Genomic DNA, 10,108 nt, shown 5'->3' with positions numbered 1-10,108 from the left:
ATACTCTGGTGAACCTTCACGTGGGATCTACGGGCCCAGGAGGGCCAAGGAGAATCGGATACTGGTTGCAGACTACATACACCCCTTCATGACAATCAGTTTCCCAACGGCAGCGGCATTTTTCAACAAGATAATGCACCATGTCACAAGGCCAAGAGTGTGATGGTGTGGTTTGAGGAACATAGTGGCGAGTTCCAGTTGATATGCTGGCCCCCCAACTCGCCAGATTTAAACCTGATCGAACATGTCTTGGATGTGATTAAACGTGACACCAGAGCTCATGCCCCCCTCCCCCTTCCCCGGAATTTACGAGAATTAGGTGACTTGTGTGCGTAGATGTGGTGTCAACTCCCTCCAGCGACCTAACAAGACCTCATTTCTTCCATGCCACGACACGTTGCCGCTATAACCAATCCAAAGGTAGATGGTCATAATGTTCTGACTGATCAGTGTAAACTTAATGTTGACTGACTAAGGATGATCAGTTACATTTTAGATGGGGCCTGAAGGCCCTATCTTACCAGGTGAAATAAATGCATAAATAAGTAAATACAGAGTGTTTCAAAATGAATATATCTGTTTTGATGTTTTGTAGCATTTATTATATTCAACTTACAATTATAAATAATACATCAAATGAAAGAACAACCCAAACAGTTTTGTTTGTACACCTGTTACAAGCTCTAAATCCTACAGACTACAGTTTACATGCCAACTTGCAAATAAAATGTTGCTGATGAGGCTGAAGATTTTCTGGATAGTGTCGTCTTCATTGATGAATCGACATTTCACCTAAGTGGAAATGTGAACACACATAATGTATGTGTCTGGGTGTCAGCAAATCCCCACGAAATGGCACAGCTGCAACGAGACTGCCCTAAATTGAATGTTTTTGTGCCATATCCCAGTGGAAAGTTCATGAGTCTTTCTTTTTCGGTGAAGCAACACTAACTGATGTTTATCTTGATCCGTTAGAGGTATTGCTGTTACTTTAATTGGAAGAAGCTGAACCAAAAACCTTTCTTAGACAGCAAGATGATTGACCACCTCACTGGCATAACTGAGTATGCCATTGGTTAAACGACGGATTGGCTGCAAGGGGCAGGATGGCAAACCGTGTTTCGCACGATCCTCCATGGCCACCTGATCTGAAGCAATGCAGTTCTTACCGTTGGGGGTTCATAAAGGATCATGTGTATGTGGTTCCGCTACAAGCGGTCTTAAGAAACAGAACTGAAGCAATTGCAGCAACGACTCCGGACACACCGATTAAATGTAAATGGAAGGGGGATCACTGCTGACAGCTGGAGCAGAACGTTAAGCGGAATCAGCGGCGAATAGCAAAAATGTGGAGGAACAGACACACGCATTCATATAACACCGATTAAGGTTTGGAAAGAACTCGTCTATCAACTCGATGAACGCTGTGAGACGAATAGTGCTCACATTGAACACTTGTAAGAAAAACTGTTTTGAGCCTTACTTTCATTTGATGTATTATTTATAATTGCAAGTTGAATGTAACAAATGCTACATAGCCCTAAAAAACAGTATAGTCAGTCTGAAACGTCCTGCATTATAATTAATTTTCAGGTATATTTTCGCACTTGTTCAATAAAATTCTTCTGCAATCGTTGTAGTTTATCTGCATGAAATGTAGACAGTACAGTGTCATCAGCGAAATGACGGCTACTCAGACATATTCAATTTACCGTACTCCTTCCTCGTTTTTCTGACTAAATGAGGCAAAAACTTGCTGTGCAGTCGCTGGCAATAATTTTGGCGATGTAGTCTTCCTTGTAATACGATGCACCTACCCCAGCTGCGACAGAACGATTTTTTGTTTTGTGGTTTTACTCAGAGTTTCCACTTCTATTTTTTCCGTCATGTATCTTTTACTGTCGATTACACGGTCACTTATCTCTGCTGCCGTCTTATTTCCAATTATCTTAAAATAAATGAAAAATGCAGACGCAACTGTATTTTGTCTTTGCTGGTGGATGTTGAACTATGTGCACACAAGAGACGCTTGCTCAAGCTCTGTAATAGTTTCGCTTAAATAAATTATGAGTTTCAAAATATTTGGGTGTGGATTACATTAATTGGTAACCTATTCCAAGATTTTATCTTTAAGCTGCTAGGATGCCGAAAGTGAGTTATCTAGAAAGGATCGGAAGGATATTTTCTTCTGTCGCCTGATATGAGAGATATCCCTTCGTCAGCTACAAAGTGACGAATACAGTCTACTCTTGACCACAACTGTGGTGTCACCGCCAGACACCACACTTCCTAGGTGGTAGCTTAAATCGGCCGCGGTCCATTAGTACATGTCGGACCCGCGTGTCGCCACTGTCAGTGATCAGACCGAGCGCCACCACACGGCAGGTCTAGAGAGACGTACTAGCACTCGCCCCAGTTGTACGACGACTTTGCTAGCGACTACACTGACGAAGCCTTTCTCTCCTTTGCCGAGAGACAGTTAGGATAGCCTTTAGCTAAGTCCATGGCTACGACCTAGCAAGGCGCCATTAACCATTTCAAGATAGAGTCTCACTTGTATCATCAAGAATGCTGTATACAAATGATGGAATGAAGTTAAGTATTATAGCAGCTACGTACTTTTCTTTATAGCATTCATTACGTCTCCTGTTTCAGACCTATCTCCAGCCTGCGTCAGTAACGCGTGCCTTTCGGCTACTTCCGTGGCGTGGCTGTCTTGCTACGCCACAACAGTTGGCGACTCGGATCAAAAAGGATCTGGTTCTTTATACTTGCTTTGCCCTAATTTGCTTGTGTCATGGCTTCGCAACAATCTCCAGATGTACTGTCCGAATTTTATCGCTCGCAGAATCAGCAGACGCAGGCGTTATTGGATGCCCTTGGACAGCTCGTCCAGGGTCAGCGTGCAATGCACACCGATGCGGCTGCCGCCGCTTCATCGCTACCGCAGCCACCACATGCTGTTGCAACCCAGTTTCGTCCGTTTTAAGCGGACGAGGAAACATGGACGGAGTGGTCATGACAATTTGGATTCCATCTCGCCGCCTACAGAATTCAAGGTAATGAGCGGCAGCCGTTTTTGCTTTCGTGTGTAGGTGTGTCCACCTACCGTGTGATAGTGAAATTGTTTCCCCGACGCGACATAGCAACTCTATCCTATGAAGAAATTTTGTCAGCGTTAGATGCCTATTTCAAGGAAACAGTCAATGTCGTTGCAAAAAGGTATACGTTCTTTCGTACAAAATGTACGGCCGGTCAAACTAATCGGGAGTGGGTTGCAACTTTGCAAGGCCTTACTAGGGAGTGTGCTTTTGAGTGTGAATGTGGACTCCCTTATTCAGATACTATGGTGCGTGATGCAATTGCACAGAAAGTTTCAGATGTTCGTATACGGGAACAGATTTTGAAACTAGTAAATCCCTCCCTTCAACAAGTGATAGACATATTAGATAGGCAAGACACACTTGACTTTGCTCAGGAATCGTTTGAAACTTCGCCAGCCATGTGTCACATTAACCGGCCCGCCGAGCGCGCTGCACGGAACGCTAAACAGCCCTCGCGCACGTCCGCGCAGCTGCGGCCTAGCTCTCAAACACGTGTGCTGCGTAAGCATGCCAAGGCAGTTCTGAAATCATGCCCGCGGTGTGCAACTAGACATTCGCGTGACCATTGCCCGTCACGCCAAGCTATTTGCTTTTACTGTCATAAGAAAGGCCATGTTCAAAGTGTTTGCCAGAAAAAGCTCAGATCAGACAATCACAACCATTCCAGGCCCTTTGCTTCGCGCCGGAATCGAACCCAGAATACTCGGGCTCGTGAACATTCGCCAATGGACATTCATGTAGTTAATTCCACCCCGTCCAGTGCCACTTTCTCTACCAGTGACTGTGTTCGTCCCACAAAACGTGTGCATCGACGTCGCCGGAAATCCCGTAAAGTCGCAAGTGCTTCTGTACCTGTATCAGTTCAAATTGTGCGTGAAAGTCGCTCTTGTCGTCAGCAGGACAATAAACTTTTTGTAGACTTGGACTTTGAAGGCAAAGTGATACCATTCCAGCTCGATACCGGAGCTGCAGTTTCATTGCTCAATCACGACACGTACAAACAACTGGGCAAACCTCCGTTGCGTGCCGCAAATGTTCAGCTCACTAGTTATTCAGGACAGCATATCCCTGTGTTAGGACAGTGCAGCCTTCTTGCAACATACAAGGGACAAACAAAACTTGTGTCATTTTACGTCCTTCGTTCTTCTTCTGCAGTGAACTTGTTTGGTTTAGATTTATTTCAGTTGTTTAACATGTCTATAGTAAATCAGGTCCTATCAGTGAACGAGACTGTGCCTTCAGACAGTGTTTCTCGTCTGTGTGACGAATTTGCAGACATTTTTGCACCGGGCCTTGGTTGCGCTAAGAACTATGAAGCACATTTGGAACTGAAAGTAAACACGCAACCGAAATTTTTCAGAGCGCGCAATGTTCCCCACACATTGCGTGATGAGGTCGCAAGAGCATTACACGATTTAGAATCACAAGGTGTAATTGAACGTGTTCAGGCTTCTCTCTGGGCATCACCCTTAGTAATTTTGCCAAAACCTTCCGGAAAATTGAGACTTTGTGTGGACTTCAAGGCCACTGTGAATCCACAACTAGTGATTGCAACTTTTCCTTTACCCCGCCCGGAAGATCTTTTTGATAAACTGTGCCTGGGTAAATACTTTTCGAAGTTGGACCTAGCAGATGCGTACTTGCAAATACCTGTGGACGAAGAATCCCAGCGCGTCTTGGTGGTTAACACGCATCTTGGGTTGTATCGCTTCAAAAGACTGCCATTCGGGTGTGCATCCGCCCCTGCATTGTTTCAGCAATATTTACAAACTGTTTGTGCGTCGGTCCCTACTGCTGCGAACTATCTGGACGATATTGTGATCTCCGAAAGGACAGCAGCCGAACATTTAGAAACTCTAAGAACATTATTTCAGGTCTTGCGACAGAATGGTCTTCGCTTGCGGAAGGACAAATGTGTGTTTTTTGCTCGTGACTTACCGTATCTGGGACATGTCATCAATGCACAAGGCATACATCCCAGTCCAGAGCACCTCCGTGCCATACAAGACTTGCCTTCGCCGCAGACTTTGAAGCAGCTGCAGAGTGTGCTGGGTAAAATAAATTACTATCATCGCTTTCTGCGCAATGCCTCTTCCATTTCAGCTCCGCTTCATCGCTTACGCCGTAAAGGTGTTCCGTTCGTCTGGACGACGGACTGCGAACGCGCCTTTCGCCAGTTGAAATCGGCGTTGCTTTCAAATACTTGCCTTACGCCATTCGATCCCCAGAAACCCCTTTTGTTGATGGTAGATGCATCGGATTTCGGGATCGGCGCTGTGCTTGCGCACAAAGATGGATCGCATGATCGCCCTATTGCCTTTGCGTCAAAGTTGCTCTCGTCTGCGCAACGAAATTATTCACAGATAGAGAAAGAAGCTTTGGCTCTCGTATTTGGTGTTACTAGGTTCCATGATTTCTTGTATGGTCGTCACTTTACCATCATCACGGACCACAGACCTTTGACATCGCTTTTTCATCCGAACAAGCCTGTACCTCCACTTACAGCGCAGAAATTCATTCGCTGGTCAATTTGCCTCTCGCAGTACCGCTACGATATCTTGTATCGGTCCACTGCTAAGCACGGAAACGCTGATGCGTTGTCCCGTTTGCCTGTTGCTGAGGATAAAGCATTCGATTCTTCTGAACTTGCTTGCATGTTCATTGATGCGGAAACCGATGACGTGGTCGAATCGTTTCCGATTGATTTTCGTCGTGCAGATACAGCCACAGCTGCTGACCCTGTCCTTGCTTCCGTTTTGCGTTTTGTTGCTACGCAATGGCCCTTGTCAAAGTCACGGATCGAGGATCCGCTGGTTCGATTTTTTGCTCACAAGGAGAGACTTTTTGTACGACGTGGTGTTTTGTTGTTGCGTTCTGATAATGACCAGTCCAGAGTCGTGGTCCCACGTTCGTTACAGTCCTCTGTCTTACGGCTTCTTCACCAAGGACATTGGGGTATAGTGCGAACGAAACAACTTGCTCGTCAGCACTGTACTTGGTTCGGAATCGATGCTGCTATTACGAATATGTGCTCTTCTTGCGTGGCGTGTGCCGAACAACAATCCGCACCGCCGCGGAAATTCTTTGCCTGGCCGAAAGCCACTTCCCCTTGGCAACGCTTGCACATTGATTTTGCTGGTCCATTCTGGAATTCTCGATGGTTGGTTGTGGTCGATTCTTTCGGTAATTTTCCTTTTGTTGTCCGGATGTCTTCCACGACGTCTTCTGCCACCATTCAAGCGTTATCTGCTATCTTTTGCATTGAAGGTCTTCCACAGACTATTGTTTCCGACAATGGCCCACAATTCATGTCTGCAGAATTTCAGTCATTCTGCACGGCCAATGGTATTCAACATCTGACATCAGCGCCGTTTTCGCCCCAGTCAAACGGTGCCGCTGAACGATTGGTCCGGACTTTCAAGTCACAGATGTTGAAGTTGAAAGAGTCGCATTCTCGGGAGGACGCATTATTGCTCCTTTTGTCCTCGTATCGCTCTCAGCCCCGCGATGGTCGCTCGCCGGCTGAGTTGCTCCATGGTCGTCCTCATCGAACCTTGATGTCTTTGCTGCATCCGCCGCATCAGATTCCTGTGCAGCGGCAGACTCCTGCTTTTGCTCCAGGCGACGTTGTATTCTATCGCAACTATCGCGGTTCCCGGCGTTGGCTCGCAGGGCGCATTCTTCGCTGCCTCGGCCGCGCGATGTATTTGGTTTTGGGGGCCTCTGGTGAGGTGCGTCGGCATCTCAATCAGCTGCGCCTCTGTCGTCGCCTGGGTTCTGCCACTCCCCGTCTGCTTTCAGCGACGCTGCCGTCCGGTCAGCGCCCTGGGGACCCATCTACTGGCTCGCCTCATCCCCAGGTGTTACCGACGATGCCTTCCATTTTGCCCCATGGCGACGCGCTGCTGCCGCCGCCGCCGCCTGTTCTCCCGCCGGCGTCGCCCGCAGTGGACGCTTCGCTGCAGCCGCCAAGCGCCTCCCTGGGTCACGCGCCGCCGATCGCTTCCCGTGACCAGCTGTCCTCCGCCATGGAACTCTTGCCCGCTCCGGACCAGATGTCGTCATCGCGCGTCGGATCCCCCGACCCTTCGGTCCCTCCTGTCTCATTACGGGCGCATACACCGCATGTTGACGAGCACCCTGGACTAGGTTTCCAGGCGTTTCCTAGCTCCCCTCGGACCGAATGGCCGGGTGCGGGTGGCACAGCCTCGCCTGTTGTTAGGCTCCCCACCTCATCGCATACGTCAACATGGGGTCCTCCCCACGGCGGGCGGAAGCCTTATCACACGACCGTTCGCCGATTTGCGGGGGAGGAATGTGGTGTCACCGCCAGACACCACACTTGCTAGGTGGTAGCTTAAATCGACTGCGGTCCATTAGTACATGTCGGACCCCCGTGTCGCCACTGTCAGTGATCAGACCGAGCGCCACCACACGGCAGGTCTAGAGAGACGTACTAGCACTCGCCCCAGTTGTACGACGACTTTGCTAGCGACTACACTGACGAAGCCTTTCTCTCCTTTGCCGAGAGACAGTTAGGATAGCCTTTAGCTAAGTCCATGGCTACGACCTAGCAAGGCGCCATTAACCATTTCAAGATAGAGTCTCACTTGTATCATCAAGAATGCTGTATACAAATGATGGAATGAAGTTAAGTATTATAGCAGCTACGTACTTTTCTTTATAGCATTCATTACGTCTCCTGTTTCAGACCTATCTCTAGCCTGCGTCAGTAACGCGTGCCTTTCGGCTACTTCCGTGGCGTGGCTGTCTTGCTACGCCACAACAACAACAATACGGTAGATGTGTGTTCTATAGCGTTCTGGTAGTTGATTATGGTTCTTACAATGTCTGTGCCGACTATACACAATGTGATCAAAAGTATCCGGACACCTTGCTGAAAATGACTAAAGTTCGTGACGCTCTCCATCGGTAATGCTGGAATTCAATATGGTGTTGGCCCACCCTTAGCCTTGATGACAGCTTCCGCTCTCGCAGGCATACATTCAGTCAGGTGCTGCAAGGTTCCTTGGGAAATGGCAGCTCATTCTTCATGGAGTGCTGCACTGACGAGAGGTATCAATGTCGGTCGGTGAGGCCTGGCACGAAGTAGGCGTTCCAAAACATCCCAAAGGTGTTCTGTGGGATTCAGATCAGGACTCTGCGCAGGCCAGTCCATTATAGGGACGTTATTGTCGTGTAATCACTCCGCCACATGGCATGCATTGTAAACAAGTGCCCGATCCTGTTGAAAGATGGAATTGCTCTTCAACAATGGAAAGCAGGAAGGTGCTTAAAACATCAATGTAGGCGTGTGCAGTGATAATACCACGCAAAACAAGGGGTGCAAGTCCCCTCCATGAAAAATACGACCACACCATAACACCGCTGCCTCCGTATTTTACTGTTGGTACTACACACGTTGGCAGATGACGTTCACCGGGCATTTGCCACACCCACACCCTACCATCGGATCACCACATTGTGTACCGTGATTCGTCACTCCGCACAACGTTTTTCCACTGTTCAATTGTCCAATGTTTATGCTCCTTACACCAAGCGAGGCGTCGTTTGGCATTTACCGGCGTGATGTGTGGCTTATGAACAGCCGCTCGACCATGAAATCCAAGTTTTCTCAGCTCCTGCCTAACTGTCATAATACTTGCAATAAATCCTGATGCAGTTTGGAATTCCTGTGTGATGGTCTGGATAGATGTCTGCCTATTACACATTACGACCATCTTCAACTGTCGGCGGTCTCTGTCAGTCAACAGACGAGGTCGGCCTGTACGCCTTTGTGCTGTACGTGTCTCTTCACGTTTCCACTTCACTATCAAATCGGAAACAGTGGACCTAGGGATGTTTTGGAGTGTGGAAATCTCGCGTACAGACGTATGACACGACACCAAATCACCTGAACACGTTCGAAGTCCGTAAGTTCCACGGAGCGCCCCATCTGCTTTCTCACCATTTCTAATGACTACTGAGGTCGCTGATACGGAGTACCTGGCAATAGATGGCAGCAGAATGCACCTAATATGAAAAACGTATGTTTTTCGGGGTGTCCGGATACTTTTGATCAAATAGTGTATATTTCCAAGTCCCAGCGGACATGGAAGCCAGAAATAGAGCTAAGATATCTGATGCCGTAGTATTTACTATCTATGTTACGTTTCACTGTAATATGTTCTGCCACATCACGGTTCCTCAGACCAAAACAATCACATATGGAACACGCATGTCAAACAACAGTTTTGGTGATTATGATGTCGTTTTTTAAGTATGTGAAAGCCGTGGTGCAATAAAAAATATTAATAAAAGCTGCAGTCTCCGTTTTCGGAATGTTGTTTAAGTGAGCTTTTGACTTAACGTTAGTCACAAATTTAAACAGAGATTTTGCATAAGGTGATACTGTCAAAGCAACAGAAGCACGCAGTAAGAAGTTATCAATTTAGTTATGGTGTATTTTGTAGTTTTGGCAGTTCAATGTAGTCGCAACACATCCATCAGAACAATTATTATATAGTAATGTATGGGTGTATTAAATATCCCATGTTAGCGAGACAACTACTGTTTCACTATATTATCTTCGTCAGAGTACTTGTAAGTTTTAATGTCTTCCAAAGCACAAGAAAGCAGAAATGAAATTTAAAAAAAAAAAAAAAAGATGTTTCCGCCCGGGATCGAACCGGGGACCTTCCGCGTGTTAGGCGGATGTGATAACCACTACACCACGGAAACCAGTTGACACAATCGCTCACCTGACAGAGAACAAGATGTACTGGTCATTGACCCAGTTATGAAATGGGCGCATCCAGCAGCCAAGGCCAAGCCGGCGGCGTGGTTTCAGACCTTGAGCGCACAGTCAACGTTCAGTGCGGTTCCACAGCAACTTCTGACCATATCAAATTTGTATCGATAAAGCACTGTTCAGTGTAAATCAAGAAACAAGGAGATATTTGGGGACAGATGATGAATCAGTTGCCGATACTAATTAAATATTT

At 47.1% G+C, this 10,108-nt stretch overlaps 1 non-coding gene across 1 annotated transcript; it reads right to left on the bottom strand.

The window, feature by feature from the left end:
• Positions 1-9,772: 9,772 nt before the first annotated feature.
• Positions 9,773-9,845, bottom strand: Trnav-aac (transfer RNA valine (anticodon AAC)). Its single transcript has one exon. It is a non-coding gene; the product is annotated as a tRNA-Val (tRNA).
• Positions 9,846-10,108: the final 263 nt, after the last annotated feature.

This window comes from Schistocerca nitens, chromosome 2 (genome assembly GCF_023898315.1).
Source record: "Schistocerca nitens isolate TAMUIC-IGC-003100 chromosome 2, iqSchNite1.1, whole genome shotgun sequence".
In the NCBI taxonomy this organism is placed as follows: domain Eukaryota; kingdom Metazoa; phylum Arthropoda; class Insecta; order Orthoptera; family Acrididae; genus Schistocerca; species Schistocerca nitens.
This window is presented reverse-complemented; position numbering and strand designations above follow the sequence as displayed.